The sequence below is a fragment of the Protopterus annectens genome, chromosome 10.part0 (assembly GCF_019279795.1).
Source record: "Protopterus annectens isolate FY-2018-M chromosome 10.part0, PAN1.0, whole genome shotgun sequence".
NCBI lineage: Eukaryota > Metazoa > Chordata > Ceratodontiformes > Protopteridae > Protopterus > Protopterus annectens.
In genome coordinates, this window is record NC_056744.1 from 1,498,020,098 (window position 1) to 1,498,040,689 (window position 20,592).

Below are 20,592 nucleotides of genomic sequence, written 5' to 3' on the forward strand. Positions count from 1 at the left end.
CAATCACTGTATGTTAATATACAACAAAATTAAATAAAGACAAAGTTAATGTTAAAAAATTAACACATATGGCAACAACTGTTCAGCAAGCAGATTCTGTCTAATAGTTGGATAAGATTTTTGTCAGAATGGACTCAGTGTGAGCAAAATTATTGCACTGGACAAGTTATGTATTATAATGTAACAAAACAAACAATGATGTGTCACTTTATGGTATTACCTATTGTATTTTGGTCTACATATAACAATACTGAACTTTGGTTACCTCAACTTGAGGGAAATTATATAGATATAGATAACAAAACACTTATGTTAAACCATTGTCCATTAAGTATGAATGGTTTAATATGTGGACAACATTCTCCTATTTATGAACCATGTTTTTTATAACATTCTGTAAATTTATGCAAATGGACAATATTGCCTTCAAATTTTAAAATGTTTGTTGAGGTGGCACCTCAATTTGTATGTCTGGTTTCAAGAAACTAGTGTTAAAAAAAAACAGCAAATACCCTTTGTGGGATGTATTAGTAATAATTATACATTTAACCTGGGAAAATGAAACCTATGTGTTTCCTACAAGCACTAAAAAATGGTAAACTGGAAATAAGAAATTATTCAATTTCCTAACATTACATTGTTATTATACAAGTTAAGAAAAATAATACAAGACACAGACTATCTTAAAGCTTACTTGGATAATTGAAACCGCAGCATATTATGGCATGAAGTAAACAGTATAATAGTAAAAGACAAATTAATAAAGTTGGCTGAAAAAAATGAAGCTGACACTGCCCATAATTGGTGGGAACCAAATTGTTAAATTGGTTAATACATCTGGTATTGGTAGTTTTAGGGGTCATAATAATAATGACAGCTTAGAATTGTTGTAATGCTGCAGGTTGCGAAGAGTTGCAATAACTCAACAAATCATGATTGTAAACATGAATAAAGTAGTAAATGCTGTAAATAACAATGCTGAAGAAACAAATGCAGTCTTTGCTTTTACACAAGTTTAGTCCATTCCCTTAAAAATATATAAGAAGGGGGAACTGTATGAATGATATAGAGTAAAATAAAATATAAAGGGTTAACTTAGAAGTAGTAAATGTGCTGGCAAATATAATAGCTTAAATAGATATTGGCATCCATGTATAAAGGAGTATGTTATTGGGAAACAGAGTTTGTAAAACAGCTGCGTGCAGCTGGTGGTTGGAAAATGATTAAACAGAATGTCAGCAAGATAAGAATATGCAAAATTAAGGACTGGAACATCAGCAAGATAATCCAAAAACATTGAGTTTCCAAGGACCAAGGACAATAATAAATCAGAAGAAACAAAGAGTGACTGTTAAACATCAGACACTGAAAAAACATCAGACTATACAAGGTGTTCTTGCTCTGCAAAAAGAACTCACTACATCACACCAACAAAGTCATCTCTCAGTGCAATCAGGAACAGTGAACAAAAGTTATGTGAAAGTGCCATCACTAAATATAAGGTGACTTTTTTACTTCAGAATGCTATGATACTGAGAAGGTTCCCTCCCTCTATGAAATAAAGAATAGTGAAAACAATAAACAAGGTATAAGTGCTAGGATATGCTCACATGACTCTGCAGGCAACAGGCTCATAACTGTATACTTCAAGCACACAGTGTCTGTTTATATAATTTTGCCTTTCTCTTGTGGTTCTTTGTCTTTCTCTATTACTGGTTTGTTTTCCATTTTCATTCTCAGTGCTACACTCATCCACTGGGGCTGAATCCTGCTCATGAGTAATTGCAAGTAGTAGTTACTCCCTCATATACAGCTGGGCTCAGCACAAGCATCTAGTCTAACCCTAAGAGTACCATAAGACTTTCTGGTTTGGTTGGGCAAATAAGAAGCCTGTCTAAACCTTTCTCCTGTGAAAGAGGCTATAATTTCAACTAACTCAGGTAACATAAGTTCCAGGTATGGGACTGTTTCATTCTGATTTTCAGACAGAGATTGCAGGCACCAGAGCCCCTCCATTATATGCAGCTATTTGTGGACCTGCTCTGCCATTAAGACAACTGCATCCTTATACAAACAGTTTTGGCATGTCACTGCTGCTCCCCATCCTCAGATCTACATTCTATTTTCCTGACCTCTGTTCTCTTCCCTCCACTTTTTCAACTATAACCAGTTTACTTATTGCTTGATATAGTATAAGGTGAATTTAACTGATTATGACTCATATATTTGTACATTTTTTATAAAATGCTTACTGTGCACAATAAAAGCGCTGTAATAAATTATCTAGGTCAATCTAAATATGTATTTGTACCTGCAATGTTTGTCTGTTTCTTGCAAGTCATTACTAACTATTTATTTGGCTGTTTGTTCTAGTATTTTTACTGGATTAATCCCACTGGGCCTGTGGCCTATCTTCAGGGTAGAACTAAGGTTCTACTAAAGGCTGATTTCAGATGAAATGGTGCCATAGGTGAAGAGCCCCACAGCAGCCCCCTGCTGCCTGACTCTCCTCCACAAACATCCCTTAGTCTCTTTCCATCCCCCATCATGGCTTTCCCACACCATCCAATTTACTTTTTTTTTCCACATTTTCATACAGCTTGCCTTATTATTTTCCCCTGCATCCTTTCAACAAAACATAAATTGACCATAATGTATTACAATAGTTGTGTAGAAAATAACTGAATTGAGTCTGTATTGTGGGAGCTGCTAGATTCCCTAGAAATTACTATGTTTCTAGATGATTTGAGGTGCACTTAGAAGTTTTTCCCCCACCCTTTTGGTTCAGTGATGCCATAAACAAAAATCATTACTGAGGAATAGGGGCGGCTCGTGCTATAAGACTGCAGGACTGCAGCTCTCCAACCTAGAAACAAAAAGAAAACAAACCATGAATCAAAAAATTAAGAAAACAAAATATTTTATTTTCATGAGTCCAGGAACTCCACACATGAGCGGATGCACTCAGACTGCCCCACAGATGCCCAGGAATCTGTATGAACTCAGACTGGCTGAGTCAGCAGTCCATATACAGGAAAGGCATTTCTGCCCCACAATCTGTGCAGTGATGACCACACAGAACAGAGGATCTCTGAACTGCTTCATCTGCAGACAGACCAATCAGGAGAGAGGTGAGGTGAGTTTTAAGCTCTCGCAGGGGATTACATTCATCGTGGGCTTGGGACATGAATTTCAAGTGGGCTACTTGGGACTTGGATTTCAAGTGGGCTACTTGTTGCTTCATGGATTTGGGTCTGGACACATTTAAACAGGTAGGTGTGTGTAATGCCCCAGTTGCTGTATACGGGTGGCTAGAGCAAACTCATGGTGGTGTGGTAGGGAATACCTCAGGCTTGAACCCTGTACCTTGTATGCAGGTGTTGAGGGGCCTGAATTCTCTACCCACCACCATTTGTAAAAAATGTGCAGATTTTTGCCTCATATTTGATCTGTTCTATTCCTCATAATATCTGTGGTTTCTAAATGCTTAAATACTTGGTATTTGATGGTGCAGTGGTAGCATTGTTGCCTCACAACTGGAAGTTCTCAGGTTTGATTCTTGGCTGGGGTGCCTTCTGTATGGGGTCTGCATCTTCTCCCTGTGTTTGTGTGGGTTTGCCTTTGTGTCCTCCCATGTTATAAAGACATGTCTGCATTATTTCTTCCTGGGCCTCTGCTGAAAATTGTTTTTTTGTCCAAGTCAGATTGTCCTGGTTAACAAATGTTAAATAAAATTGACAGGCATTTGAATTTCAGACTTCAGGTTTCTGAATGTTTACTTTTTGCATATTTGATGGTGCAGTGGTAGCATTGTTGCCTCACAGCTATAGGTTTTCTGGTTTGATTCTTGGCTGGGGTACCTTCTGTGTGGAGTCTGCATCTCCTCTCTGTGTTTGTATGAATATGCTCAGGTGTCTTGCCATTTTACAAAGACACGTCTGCAGTATTTCTCCCTGGGCATCTGCTGAAAATTGTTTTTGTTCCATCAGAAGTAAAATTGACAGGCATTTGAATTACAGACTTCATATTCTTCAGAAAATACATAGTAACACAACATTTTATTCTAGCAATTTTCTAAGTTTACAAGATGAATATTTGAAATTTGTCCCTATTTTTGGGACTGTATTCCCCATTATTGGCTTTGTCCAGGTTTTTTGTGCTAAGGTTGACAGCTATGGCAAGAACTGAATTCAGTGAATATGTTTGAAGGCTGTATTGCCTCATTACTGGGTTTGTCCAGGTGTTTTGTGCTAAGAGTTTGACAGCTATGGTGAGAACTGAATTCACTAAATGATAGCCATTTAAGTTTCAGTCTTCCTCTCTTTCACAAAGCAGCTGATATGGCATAGTGGTATGTTGCTCTGACTGTTTTGTACAGGGACCTTGGCAGTAAAATGTATGGTGGTAACATAGCATTTTTCTTTCACAAAGAGGCTGATTTGGCATAGTGGTATGTTGCTCTGACTGTTTTGTATAGGGACCTTGGCAGTAAAATATATGGTGGTAACACAGCATTTTATTCTAGAACTTTCCAAGATTATACAAGCAATGTTTAATGTGTCCCTGGTTTTTGGGCTTTTGACCCCCCCCCCCAATAAATTTTGGCTTTTTCCAGATTTCTTGTGCTGTGAAGTTGAGATGCAGTTGAGTATTGAATAGATTTTACAAGGAGCTGAGAGCTGCAGGGGAAGAGAAGTTTAGTGCTGCTTATGGTAAGTCTGTGTGCATTTGTACTTGCTTTTGATGCAGAAGGCTGTGGGTTCTACTCCCACAAAGGGTGGATGCTGCCGTACTGAGAATGTCTTCCTTGGTGAAGAGACTAACTATGAGCCTGTTATCAGTTTGCCATCCATTTCCTATTGCAATATTACTAGCTTATCATTATTTTAATGTAATATAGGCAATTTATTCCTCAGGGGCAACAGACACTTTATTTTTCGATGAAACCATGAAATATAAAGGTGTTTGCTGGCAGCAACCTCTTCATTAATTACAGATTTCTTTAATGTGGAATTATATAGATGACTTTTACTTCTTCAGAGATTGTGCGTGTTTACTGATAATGGTGGACTGTAGAATTGTGCATATTTACTGATAATTGTGGACTGTAGAAGTATGAGTAGACTTTTATGATGGAAATGTTCTAAACTGGGCAGTTTTGTCATTATGGGTCCATGCATTTAGTTTCATTGTTTATTGGAAAAATGTTCTGAATTGGGCAGTTTGGTCATTATTGGTACATGCATTTTGTTTCATTTTTTAATAAGTTTAAAACGCCCTCTAACAACTGCACTGTATTGTACAAGGAATATAATTTAGTACAATCAGGAAGATGTACCAAAGAGCACATGTATGTTTCATATGCAAGGGGCCTATGATTTGAAACAGCCCAGAATTAACCTTTATCTGCCACTGGCAAAATTTATTTTCTTTGAATGTGGGTTTCAATGCTGTTTCAATGATTGTGAGTTTCAAGGGCAGAGAAGTTTTAATACTAAGTCTGTTTTCATTGTGAGACTGCATTGCTTTGTTTAGCAGATGTCTTAGTGTCTGTGCTGTAAAATGCAAAATAAAACTTTCAAATGAAGTCCAAATCATCATAGAAGTAAAGCAGTATGCACATTAGTGTTTATGGTAAATGGAGTGAAATAGCCAAGTAATGGATCATTGGAATGGCTGCAGGGGGGAGGCTCCATTCGACCATGATTTTGTGAGGGGGAAGGGCAGCAAACGTAGACAGCCCCAGTTGAACTATACCTCCCAACTGTCCAGATTTTCAAAGAATGAATAGATTTTTGCTTCTTATTTTTGGTTTGTTCCTCATAAAATTTGTGGTTTTCTGGCAAATCATTTAGGAATTAAGTCACTAAATAATGATACACTGAGTTTCAGACTTCATAACTTTCAGAAAATACATGCTAAAGTAAGACCTGTTATTGTATCAACTGTCTCAGTTTATACAAGAGCAATTTTTAGTACTGTTTATATGTTCCCCCAATATATTTGGCCTTGTCCAGATTTGTTGCATTAACAGGTTGAGAGGTACATGCAAATAACTTGCTTTATAGAATAAGACATCGCCACACCTCTCAACTCTCCCCGATTTTGGCTCAAAATGTTGCTCTTCACCCTAATAATCCCTCTGCAAAATAGCAATTTTGGAAGAAAACATGGAGGGTTTACAATTAAGAAATAACTATAATAATCAGAGTTATAGATTACTTTTATTTCAGAAATGCATTTAGATTCTTTTATTTTGTCAGCTGCTCAAGTTAGCAGTACTGATACTAAAGTGTCCCTTCATTGACAGGTTCCCAGCTGTATTGTGTGGCTATTTTATATTTTTCCATCACATTTATGGTCCATTTTTCATAAAATTGTGTTTTTTTGGCAAATTAGTGACAAATCATTAAAGACTGAAGTTAGAAAATAATGACATACATTTGAGTTTCAGATTTCATACCCTTCAGAAAATTCATACTAATGCAAGACCTATTCTATTATCTTTCTAAGTTTATAAAAGCAATATTTAAAAATTGTCCTTATTTTTGGGCCTTTGTCCCACTTCTATGTATTGCTTTGTCCAGATGTCTTGCTCTGAGGTGGAGAGGTATGACAAATGTGTCAGGGCCATCACAGTCAGCCAGAGACATTTCAAATTGTGACATACTTGTTGCACCCCACTCCCCCATGTAGTGACTCTGGATGTGTCCAAGCAAGGCAAGGAGTACTTATGCAGTGTAAATGTGCAGAGTATCCCTCCATCCAAGGCAGACACAAGTACCACAGTGGCTTTTCATCCGCCCTTGATTTTGCAGAATGGTCTGGTTTGTCATATTTTTGTACTGTTGATTTATGCTTATTACTCAAAGTGCCTGTTGCTCTGTGTTTCAGTAGCAATGCTTTAATGACCATCAGGTAAGCTTGTCTGAGATCATAAGATGCAAACAAGCTTTAATAAGCATACTGTTAAAGAACTGCCAACATTGAAAGCCTTTCTGTTGTTGCCATGCAGAGAATACTTAACTAGATACTGTATAAGCCTTGGGTATTGAAATGCATATGACAGTATTTGTAATAAAGGACAGGATTACATTATTTTAAGAAGCCCATTACACTTGTTGGAGACTTCCAGTCATCAATGCAGGCTTTACCCATAAACTAAACAGAATGCCAATCATGTGTGGTCCATAACCTGTACAGTAATCCTTTAAGCAATGTATCTTGAGCTTGTTTCTTGTTTGCTTTTCATTTTTTACTTTGATCATGTTTTCCCCATGAAACAAGTAGATAGTTGTCAGGCAGCAGGTCTTTTTTGGATAAGAAACATTTTTACAAGTGGGGTTGTCACAGAGATTTCTACTTTCAGCATGTTACTTGGTACTTTAATAAAGCTGAATATAAATTATAATTAGAACTGCAGTGCAAGGAGAAGTGGTTTGAGTTGAGTGCTGCTTGTTTTTTTTATACTTGATTTTGACTGCATTCCAGTGATGTATTTAAAAAGTAATTTATTTTTTCATGCCTCACAACCTTTTGTTTCCATCTAGAGATTAAGTAAGCTGTCATGCAGCCAATGCATTGAAATATTTTTTTTCTTCTACACTTCATTTTGTCTTGATTGGACTCTCATAATGACGGTATGGCACCCAGGGCAGCGTATTTAATTAAAGTTAGTTTTTGTGGTTTTGAGCATAGCTCCTCCCCTTTCTAGTTGGCCACACAACTTCCCATTGACCCCACCCATTCAGCTGTCTCCTGCAGCCCCTTTTTGATTTGAAGTCACCAGCCGCCACTGCTGAGGAAAGAAATTCAGTTCTACTCACCGGCTCTGCTTTTTCCTGCATCCTTTCAAAACCACCTTACTGGACCAGATTGTACTATAACAGCAGTTGAGGAAATAACCAAATTAGGCCAGGGATCCTAGGGCCCAGATGTCACATTTCTTCTTGATGCTCTAAGGTGCATTTTACAGATTTTCCTTGTCATTTGATTCAATAATGTCCTGAAGAAAAATCTGAGAAAAGGAAAGAAATTCAGTCTTAACTGTTCTTTTTGCATCCTTTCAACACACCTTAACTGGGGCAGATTGCAGTACAGTAAAACTGGAACAAAATAACTAAACTGGCCACTAGAAACTGGAAGCCATGGATTTGGTGGCTATCCCAAAGTGCATTTTGCATTTTTCCCCAGATTTTTTATTTGATGATGCCCAAACAAAAATCATGGCTAAGTGAAGAAATTCTCTTTCTTTATAGTCCTCTGGTAATAGACTAGGATGAAGGCACAAACTGTCACAATCATACATTGCAAGTAGTTGCTAGCAAACATATATGTAGCATACCTCCTCATCCCTACCCCAAAAGGTGGCCCCTTCCAAACATATATATTGCATGCCTCATCACTCCTGCCCCAAAAGGAAGCCCCCTTCCAAACATATATATATATATATATATATATATATATATATATATATATAGCACACCTCTTCAACCCTACCTCAAACGGAGGCTCCATTCTGTGTACCACTCTGATGTCAGACTAGGACAAACGTGAAAGGACAAAAAGAACATATTTTAACCTACTTTTCTCAGATGCATAAATCAGCAAGCCAGCTTACCTTTAAAAATAATCACCTGCATATGCATTCATTATTTATTAGGAAAAAAAAAACAATCATACTAATATAGTCTAACTTGTTCCTGAGCACTTCACTGCCCTAAACAAGGTATAGTGACCTTTTGTGCTCACCTTCTTGGTTTGTCAAGAAAGTTAAAGAAATAAGGACTACACTGCCCACAACCCCCACACAAGCAATGACAACATTTTGTACACACCTATGAGGTCAGATTGCGAGGAAAAGTATAGTATTTGCAGCCCATAACCCACAACCTACAGCAACCTTCTGAACACACCACTGAGCACAGCTGGTTTTAGACTAGATGAGTTTCAGGGCACAGGCCATTGCCAATCCTGTGTCAAAATCCACTTTTACAGCTTTGGGTGTTGGGGTTGCCAGGCTCCCAGAAGCTCTGACAGTCTATTGTTCTGTGATGCATTCTATGCCTTATTTCTGAAAGAAAGTGTGTGTATGTCCACAAATAAAAAATCAGTGATTTTATTTTTCGCATAGATAGATACATGCATACATACACACTAACCTACCCCTAAAAACCAGGTCTATTACATAAGCTATATTAATTTTTTTCTCACAAATACACCCATACTGATATTAGTCATGGCAAACCAGTTCTGTCACTAAATGCAGACACACTGGATACTTGCCTATAGACAAATTATTTTGGGTGTTGAATAAAAAAGGTGTGCATGAATAAACACACCCAGATATATGGAAGCCATGCAGACTCCACACAAAAGAAGTCACAGCCAAGAACTAAACAACAGCTATAAAATGTGAGACAACACTATTCACTGCACCACTGTACCAAAAATAACTCTCATACACATCCTACACCTGCAAGACCACCAAAGATTGTACAGTGTTGATGCTTATGATAGAAAGGGAGAGAAACTATGGCCAACTTGTTGCAGTTAAATTTATTTATTTATTTATTTGCATTTGTTTATCAGGAGCTACTGGGTCAGAGTGAGTCTATTTTCAGAAGAGTCCTGGGGGAAAAAGCTCCAAAAACAAATAAACATGATAAAGGTACAGAATCAAAACAAAATCAGACAGCTATGATACAGAATACTAACTTACAGATGGTTCTACTTCGAAATGAAAAAAAAACGAAAACAGTAAAACATTAGGAATTGCGAGCCCCCCCTGCACCCCCCCACCTGCAACTTAAATATACCAACTCTGAGATCGCACTACAGTGAAGAGAATGGTAAAGTTCCCATTCCACACTGTACGCTGATCTCCCTTGACAGTTTTCGAGATTCCGCAATCTTGAAGTTCTAAGCTTCGGTATTCAGAGCTTCGAGATTGTGAAATCTTGACATTGTGAAGTGGACCCCTTACACATAGGTGATACAGTAATATAGATGGTATGCAAATTATGCAAATACTAGGTTACAGTGAGTAATAATGAAATGATTTTAAATATACAAGACAAACACAAAAACGCAATTGATGACATAGAATATTAGTATATGCGTGAACACTGCAGTACTGCAGTAGAGAGGAAATGATGGAGAGCAGCAGTTAATTAGGCTGAGAGTAAGATATGAGCTTAGAGCATTAAGTATATATAGGCAACAATATTAAATAGAAGCTAGAGTAGATAAATGATATATATATATATAGATAGATTTTGTGTGGCTGGGTGGCACATATTAGGACTTAGTAAGTTGGAAGCACTGAATATATATATATATATATATATATATATATATATATATATATATATATATATATATATATATATATACATATATGTATATGAGGAGTCAGAGCCATCAGTGAGATAGGGAAGAAGGAAAGAAGGAAAGGATGAGCTGGAGAAGTAGCAAGGCCAGGAATATTTTTTTTATAGTCAGTGTTGTCAGTGTTGGCACATGTACATAGCCAGTGGGAGATTAGGTTATGTTTCAACGATGTCTTAAAATGTTCAAGGTTGCTAGTAGCCCTAACTGATGGAGGAAGAGTTTTCCATAGTTTTCTGATGGCATATGTGTAATACATATGACTGGTGGAAAGGTTAGGTTTTACTAAATTAAGGAGCATCTGAATGACCGATCACAGAGGTCTGTTTGGGTGATACGTGCTGAGCAGAGGAGAGGGCAGGACAGATAGAAGGCTTATAGATTAGCTTATGAGCTATGGCTAGTTGTAGGTATGTTAGATGTTGGGAAGTTCTATCCAGTTTAGACACTGGAGTGATACACAGTGATGGGAGGAATGTTTGGTGCTAGTTATAAATTTAGCGATTATATTGCTGCATGACTCCATATTGGATTTAGGGGGACGATTGTATGCTAGTAAGGAGAGGTGCACCATAGAACAAGGATGGAAACAGAAAGGAAGAGTCAAGGGATAGTCTTGCTGCATAGGTGAGGAAGTGTTTATGCCTGTAAAGGATGCCTAATTTCTGATGGGCTTTTTTGATATTTGTGTTAATATGCCGGTCAAAAGTTAGGTTTTCATCTATAGTGACACCTAGAAGTTTGGTATAAGGGACTACTTTGATGCAAGTGTTGTTGAGTGGGGTTCCCTTCAGAATCTCAAATTTCCAAGATGGTCGAGACCATATGATCGAAGTTTTGAAATCTCGAAATTCTGAACAGGGATCTGCATACAGCATGGAATGGGAGGTTTCCCTTTTCTTCACTGTAATGTGATCTTGGAGTTGGTATATTTAAGTAGAATGGGTGTGGGGGGCACAGCCCCCCTGCAATAATGTTGAGAAAGTTGGTTTTGTATTTTTTTTGGATTAATTTCAGAGTTTTGAGATTTCAAAACTTCAATGATATGGTCTAGACCATATGAAATTCAAAGTTTTGGAAATTCGACATTCTGAAGTGAATCTGTTGAGTGAGTTAATGGTAAATGTGTTTTTGGTTAGGAGTGTAGTTTTTTGGGGTGTGAATAACATGAGTTTGGTTTTATTAGTACTTAGGATTAAATAGTTATTATACATCCTGGTTTCAGTGGAAGTGAAGGGATTTTGTTTTTTTTTTTTATATTTTCATAGATCAAGACATTATTACATTATACAGATAAATATTCATTAACATGACATTAAATACTCAACTATGTACAGTTATATACAAAATGCTCATAACTTAAACAACTTTGTTCAACATATTACATTTTGTCTAATATTTTTTTTTTAAATTTCAACCAAGATAACTTTCTGTGGGTCATTCTTGTTGTTCTATAGTTAAGGGTTTCAAGTTCTCTGTTACATACTGTCTTGGCCAATAGTATAAACTCAGTAAAAGAAACAATCGTTTTACTCTTCCAGTCTGAAGTAATGACTTTCCTTGCTATTGCCAAGATGGACCATAAAATATGTATTTGTGACTTTGGTATACAATCTGGTATTGGGGCATTAAGTAATAAAAGTGTATCTGTAATTATGCATTTGTCTGTCCACAATGCCTTTGTAAAATCTCTAAATTTCAGCCAAAAAGGAACAATCATTTTACATTCAAGGCACATATGTATCCAATCTGCACAGAGATTCTCATCACATCTCCAACAATTATGACTAATTTTATTCAGTATTGTTGCAATTTTCTGCGGAATAAAATAACTCCTATGTATAAATTTCCATGTAAATATTTTCCATTATAGAGATAATGTTGTATGATTTATTGATCTGAGTGCTAATAATTTGTCATTACCAGAGAAGCTAAATTTGATAGTATTTTCTATAAAACTCCATAAAGAACCATCATACTGTTTTAAGTCAGCCCTCCATGTCTTATAGATCTTAGATAAAGAAAACCCCATGCTAAATTGTGAAGAATTTAATTCACACAAAAGTAAAATTATTTTAGATTGAGGTGAAGTATATGACACTTGACTTGTTTTGAATTCATTTATTAGATATTCTCTGAAGATTTGACTATTTAACCAATTATCTTGATTTACATTGTATCTTGCTAAGAGACTTGTAGTGTCTAGAATATTATTTATACTAAGGAATTGGTGCCAGTAATTTAACCCGTTGCCTTTCATTTCTATTATTTTGTTTATATTAAAGGAATCTAAGCAATTGTTTGTGAATGCTATTGGGGACATTAATATTGAGAAATGTCTTGTTATGCAATGTGTGTTTATAATTTTCTTAAAATTGTTTAGTATATAACTAATGCAATATGATAACTTCTCATTTTTGCTTTCTTTATATATTGAATCTTTCACTGTTAAAAACAGTTTATTATTTTCAGTAAAAATGTCATTATTTATTTTTTCATCTGTATTAGATAATAAAATATTTATGTGCAGATCTTTCCAATTTGATGTATACTTGTTGCTTAACCACTTACTTATGACATGAATTGTAAATGAATCCGCATATAATTCTAAATTCGGGAATGTGATTCCACCTTTTTCCCAATCTCTGTTGTGCCAATCATATTTTATTCTGGGTTTTTGTGGGTACCATAAAAATTTAATTAAAAGTGAATTTAACTGTTTTATTATTTTTTTTTTTTGGATGGCTAATGATTATAGATTGAAACAAATACAAAACTTTAGGAAGGATACACATCTTTATTAATATTAGCTTTTCTTCAAAAGTAAAGGACATTTTATTCCACTTGTCTATATGTTCTTTGACTTTATTTAAGAGATTTCTATAGTTAACTTGTATCATTGCTTTCCAGCTAGGCTTTATGTATACACCTAGATATGTAATAGAGTCATTTCCCCAATTAAAGTTATTATATTTTCTCCATTCTGAGCTTACTTTGTTATTTATTAATAATGTTTCAGATTTATTATTATTGAACTTTAGGCCAGAACATTTCTCAAAAAGTTCTATAGTATCTGCAATATGCCTTATTGAAGTGTTTAAATTGCCTGTGGTTAGCATTATGTCATCAGCAAATAATTGTACTTTTGAAGAATAATTTGAATTAAGAGTAAAACTATTTATGTTATCATTTTTTCTTATGTAGTTTGCAAATGGCTCTACTAATAATGCAAATAGCAGAGGCGATAATGGGCAGCCTTGTTTAGTCCCCTTTAGTATTTGAATTTTGTTAGATAAGAATGCCCCTATTTTAATATATGACACAGAATTTTTATATAAGGTATTTATTAGTTCTATGAAATCATTGGAGAAATTAAAAGTTTCTAATACTTAAATATGTCCAAGATAGAGAGTCAATTGCTTTTTCAATATCTAAACTGATTATTGATAATTCTTTTTTTTTTCTTATTTGCAACATCAATTAGGGTTAAAAGTCTAATAACATTGTCTTGAACTTTTCTATTCAAAATAAAACCTGCTTGATTATTTTCTGTTAGTCTCAGAATGAATTGATTTAATCTTTTAGTAAGTATTGAGGTGTAGATTTTATAATCTACATTTAGTAGAGATATAGGTCGATATGATGCCACTAGTTTAGGATCTTTGTCTTGTTTTAGAATGGGAGATATAATTGCATATTTCCATGATGGGAAAATGCTTTTATTTTTTCTAAATTCTTCATAAGCTACCTGCAAAATCTTTAAAGTATCTTCTGGGAACAACTTATATATCTCTCCAATAATTCCATCCAATCCAGGTGCCTTATTGCTTTTAAGGTTTAGAATACATTCTTTAATCTCTTGTAGTGTTATTGGCTTAAGCAATTTAGTATTTTGTTCTTTTATTTTTTTGTTAATATTTTCTTTCAGAAAATTATTTGTAAGTGTACTATTCACCAAATCAATATTTGTGTTATTTAACCTCTCATAATGAACTCTAAAGACCTCCAAAATTTCTTTGTGCTCCGTAACATGCTTTGTTTTAATTCCCTTATTGTCAATCATTTCTTTTATATGGTTAAGGCCAACTAGATGTTTTGCTTTGACTGCCAATCTGTGTATATGTCTGGGGTTCACTGAATAGGATTGAATTCTTAATTTTTCTAGATTTATTGTCACTTTATGATTTGGGATTTCTGTATATCTACTATTTAATGTTTTTAGCTCAGAATTTGTTCTTATATCTTTGGTGCTTAAACTTTTCCTTATTTTATCTATATTTATTTGTAGCTGCGCTAGTTCATTTTCCAATTGTTTTCTTTGATTAGATACCAATTTTTGATCTTACCATATAAGTAAGATTTTAACGAATCCCAAAATATGACCTTTGAAGTCTCATTATTATTATTAGTATCTCGAAAAAGTTTTATGTCATTAAGGAGCCACTCCTTAAATCCTTTTAATGTACTTATATAGACAGGTCATCTTTGCCAAGTTATTAAGTCTTTAGGCATGATGTTAAGCCTAAAAAATAAGGCATTATGATCTGATAATGGGCACGAGCTAATTAAAACATCTTGAATCTTGTAAAATATATTATTTGTAACTAGTACTTTATCAATTATTGTTTGCATACCATACCTATATGAATAGTGAGTGTATTCTAATGAGTGAGCTTCTTTTAGTGTATAAATATCTCTAAGATCTAATATATTAATGTAATTCTTTAACTTTTTTGCTGCAGAAGATGCTTTAAAATTATCTTTTTTTTGTAGTGTCTTTGTCAGAAAGGAGACAATTAAAGTCTCCAGCATGTATTATTTCACCTTTGGATTTGGAAATGATTAACTCCAACTGTTTATTTGCTGTAAATGCTCCCATACCAGGTATCCAGTAAGAGTTTACTAATGTTACATATCTTTTATCTCTAAAACTACTAAGCATAGCATGCCATTCTTATCTGCATAGGTATCAATGATTTTAGGTATTGGTAATGTTTTTCTCCATAGTATCATTGTACCTCTTCTCTTGGTTTGATAATGAGACTCTGCAAGAATCATATAACCATTAAAAGATAATCTGTCTAAGTCCTTATTAATAATATGCCTTTCCTGTAAGAAGCCTATATCTACTTTATTCAGTTTCAAGTATTTAACTATACTTCCTCTTTTGAAAGGATTATTACGGCCATTGACGTTTAAAGACATACACTTATAAGAGAACATTCAACGTTATACAAATACTTCCACTGAATTTAGTTATGAGCAGATAAATGGAATTGAATAACAAAATTTTAACATATATAACTATATACAAAACAAAACATGGAAATCTAAGTTCCTAGCTTGATGATAACATCATCTTAGCCACCACCACACACACCTCTACAACCAGTCAACCTTTACATTGTTGCTTCTGCACTTTATAATTAAGTATACAGATATTCATGTTCAATTTTAACAATACCCTATATTGGCATTTAAGGTACCAAAACATCTTGAAACAGATAAGTTATGAAATGTTTATAAATTACAAATAATGGCTAGTTATATAGTAAATATTTATGTTCAGCATTTGTTCCTGCATTATATTAATAAGATTCTACTCTTATATATCAACACACACAGATATAACTTCGTAAGCAGTCTAAAGGTTCACAATTCTCATTAAGCTGAAAGAAATAAAGCCATTATTTTATTTAACTAATGTTTCATGTTAATATGTTCCTAAATTTGAGGTTTAATAACCTTTATTTTGTTTTCTTTCTTACTCGCCATCTTCTCAACTATTGTCTTTATACATGCTATTTATATTCCATATGTAAGTCATTTAACCCAATGTAGTGGGCATTCCATATTATATTGCTATAATATTTGAAATTTCAAATATATTTAATGAAATAAGCATATTTTACAATCATCTTATATCTCATTTATTCCCTACTGTTTCATAAATCTACTACTGCTATTGCTTTCAAACATTAATACTGCAAAGGTGCGTTCATTCCAGATTTACATTGGAATTACTATCTATTCTATTTAGCAAGTATAAAAAACATTACTAATGAAAACTGTTAATTATGTGATGACATCTATGCATGACATCTCAACAAAACAAGTTTTTACTTGTTTATGTATCAGCATATAACATAAAAGCAACTGTATGCTTATCTTGTCCGTGTTTCCATATTTTCCCCATTCCATACTCTTTTAACCAGTCTATAATTTGTGGATGACTCTTTATGCTGTTGTGATGTTTAGTGTTTCAAGTATATTAAATGTAATTTGCAAGCATTATTTATCTCATTTATTTCCTTATTGCTCTATCAGTGCAATATTGCTTTTGCTTTTAAGCTTTAATACTTCAGAAATGCATTCATTCCAAGATTATACTGTTATTGATATCCCTTCTGTTTAACAAGTACATCAACACATATCACTTATGTTAGCTATTAACTATAAGTTAGTATCTAATATGATATTTTGGCAATAAGCATGTTTACTTGTTTGCATGTCAAAACATCAAAGAGTAGTATGTTCACCCACTTCTCTTTTATTATATTATCTCTCTCATATTACCTTTTGGTTAGTTGTGCATTACTTATAAAATTTCTTTAAGCCAGCACTTTCCGATCTCTTTAAGTAGATACATTTGGGTTAGTTTGAATAATTGACAAAATTATTTAATTATTGTATCAATATTATCATTAAGAATTTGCTAGTTTCTATTGTGCACATTTGATTCCTTATTTGTAAATTATTTATTTTTCCCAAGTTGTTTATCTACAGATTTCAATACCACAGAGCATCTTTATCACAATAACAGTGAAATTTGAATTCAAACCAGTCAAAAATAAAACATTCTGAAGCTAGCTGTAATGATTGTACTTTGCAAATTAACTAGACTGTAGCTATTACAGAACACTACTTGTATATATCAAGATCTTATTTCTGAGATAAATAGCATGTAATATTTTATTATATTTTACTGCAAGGAGCAAACTTATAGTCCAAAGAATGCTTTAAATGCATTCAAAACCTTCAGTCAAAAATAACTTCCTTGTTACTTTTTTTTTTTTTCCCTCTCAGTTGCCACTTTTCCTATGTGCGACCGGGCTCAGATGGCATTACATCATCATAAAGTGCTTCTGTGGCAAGCGTCAGGCTCAAAAACAAGAATTCAATGCACAGCTCGTGACTTGCTTCTCTTGAAGCTTGACAACAAAATATTGCATTCGCAAGGTAAAACATAAGGCTTTTCAGGTGTTTCAAGCTTTTCTTGACTGTCGTACGCTCGAGAAGCGTTAAAGGCATGGAAAAACAGAAAACAAGTTAAGCAGGGTAGCACAATGCTATTTACACTTATAACATTGAGATTGCACTTCGCAAGTGGCTATAAAGTGCCAGTATCACTCTAACATATCTACATAAGATATTTATAATGAAAAACATATTACACTTGTTGGTTAGACAAGTCAAGGGCAGCAAAAGTTACTGACAAGCAGCGTGAAGCCGACAGTACCCCCCTCATTATCTAGGAACATCACTATTCCATTTTAGATGTCAGGCAATACAACAAAGACACACATGCTGTTTCAATTACCAATCTAACCCCAAACGAGCAATACCCAGTGCACTGTCAATCAAAATTAGGCATAAGTCGCAATCCTACAAAGCTCTGTTAATATTTATAATCTATGCGCCCTTAAATTATTGTTTATACTATAATCTATAAATGAAAAGGTGCTACATAACAAAAAAGAAAGCTGTTACAAATAACTAGTGAGAAATGTTATTAGAAAATAGAAGAAAGTATTAAATATTTTAATTATGAATATATTAATGTAAAATCTTACCTAATATCTTGTAGTATTGGATGTATTACCATGGAAAAAGCCACTGGAAATTAGAAGTTAATATTTTATTTCCCTTTAAGTTTTTTTGTTAATTTATCATTTGCTGCTGTTTTGCCATTTGTAGCTTGTCTCTTTAGGCTTGGGGTAGAGAGGTCCACATCTTCAATTTTTTCTAGTAAGTTATGTTTTTTGACAAATTCTGTTGCCTCTTCGATGTTATTAAAGATTTTCTGACCATCTGGAAGTGTGATTTTCAATCTAGCAGGGAAGAGTATTTGAGCTTTTATTTCAGCTTTTTTAGATCTTTGATGAGAGGTACACAGGCTTTTCTTTTTGCTATTGTCACAGATGTATAATCATTATCAAATCTAATGACTTTTCCATTCTCCTGAATAGGACCCATTGACCAGGCAGTCTTTAACACCAAATCTTTATCCTGTGTTGATAAGAACTTAACTATGATAGACCTTGTTGAAGTTAAGTTTTTAGATATAGAAGGGTTTGACAAAGATCTATGCGCCCTTTCGATTCCATAAGAGAATGACTCTGGTAAGTTCAGTATTTTAGGTAACCAGTTATTTAGGAAAAGAATCATGTTATTCCCTTCTGTCTTTTCAGGAACTCCGTAAATTCTAATATTATTTCTTCTTGACCTTGATTCTAGATCATCCACCTTTTCTAACAGTGAGTTATTTTGCTTCAAAAGGAAATGTATTTGATTGTCATTCTCCATCTGTTTCCCGTCTATTTCATTTAAAGATTCTTCTATACTAGTTATTTGTTCTGAGTGCTTTGAAATAATTTCCTTTAATTCTTGAATTTGTTTTTTACTTTCTTTTTTCATGTTTTCCATGATGTTTTCTAGGTTATCCATTTTTGTAGAGAGATCTTGTATACTTGTGATTATAGTCTGCAGTTCTTTTTTCATAGAATTATCTGAAGCAGGTGTCTTTGAATGACTTATAGTTCAAGTATCTGTATACAGCAGTTGATGTTCTGACAGGATTTCTGTGAGGAATTTCACTGAAGATTATTAATTTTCCTTCTTCTGATAATCCACAATAGTAAAAGGAAGATTTATAGGCAGTTTTTCCAAGACATTTCAAAACATTTTTAATTCATTCCTGTCAGAAATAAGTCTCATGAACAGAGCAACAAAAAACTGCTGCACTCACTCTGGCATCTTGGCCACGCCCCCAGTGAAGGGATTTTGGGTGAGTGTAAGTAGTTCTGAAGAGGACTTGGCCACATAGATGATGGTGGAGCCATCTGCATATTGGATGACAGTAGCTTGGACTATTCTTGTATGGAAATCATTGATGAAAATGCTAAAAAACAGTGGACCTAGTATGGACCCTTGTGGGACTCCAGTATTGATGTTAAGAAAAGGAGAGATGGACTGGTGCCATCTGGTTGGTTGTTGTGTATCTTTAAGGTAGCTGGAAAACCAGTTTAGGGTAGGGGAGATACACCTAAATTAGAGAGTTTGAACAGAAGAAGTGGGTGGGAGACAGTATCGAAGGCCTTGGAAAGGTAAAGAAATAGTGAGGAGACAAGGTTTCCTGAGTTTCAAGAATGTTTGACTGTGTCCAAGAAGGATATAAGAGCAGTGATGGTGCCATGACTAGGCCTAAACCATTGCTGGGTTGGGAACAAGATGTGGTGTAGTAGGTAGTTAAGTAGTTGGCTATGGATACATTTTTCCAGAATTTTGGAGATGGGAGAGAGGATGGCAATTGGTCGGATGTTAGATATATCATTACTGTTTCCACCTTTGTGAAGAGGGAGGATAAAAGCCTTTTTCCAGATGGTGGGAATGAAGGACTATTGAATGGATCTGTTTAGAAATATACTGATGGGTTAGGCTATAGCATCTGCTGATATTTGGAGAAATTCTGGTAGCACGTTATCTGGAGCATTAGATCCAGGTTTAAAGAAAAACTCCACCATAGAATTAAAATAATCTGTTTCTTGTCACTCTATCTTTGTTTCCTCACCTGTTTAATACCTCAAAATCACTCTAAGTGATTTACTTGTAATTTTAACCTGTTTTCCACAACATAGTTACAAGTGGGGCTTGATGTATCAGTGTGATCTTGTTCTCCTCAACCCTTTCTCTTTCCCATTGTGCTTTGTATGACTCATGCCAGACATAAGGAAGTAACTGTGAATTCCATTTCCATTGACATATGATGGGATTTGTGTGGGTGACTGTTATCTTCTTTACTTTCTGCAAAAGGACTGCTTCTGTTCTGTCTCTAATCACTCTCATTTATGTTTGCCTCAGAGCTTGTTTTACACTATACTTGCAAGTTATCCAGCAACAGCAAGAAAAGTAGCTAAATTGCTG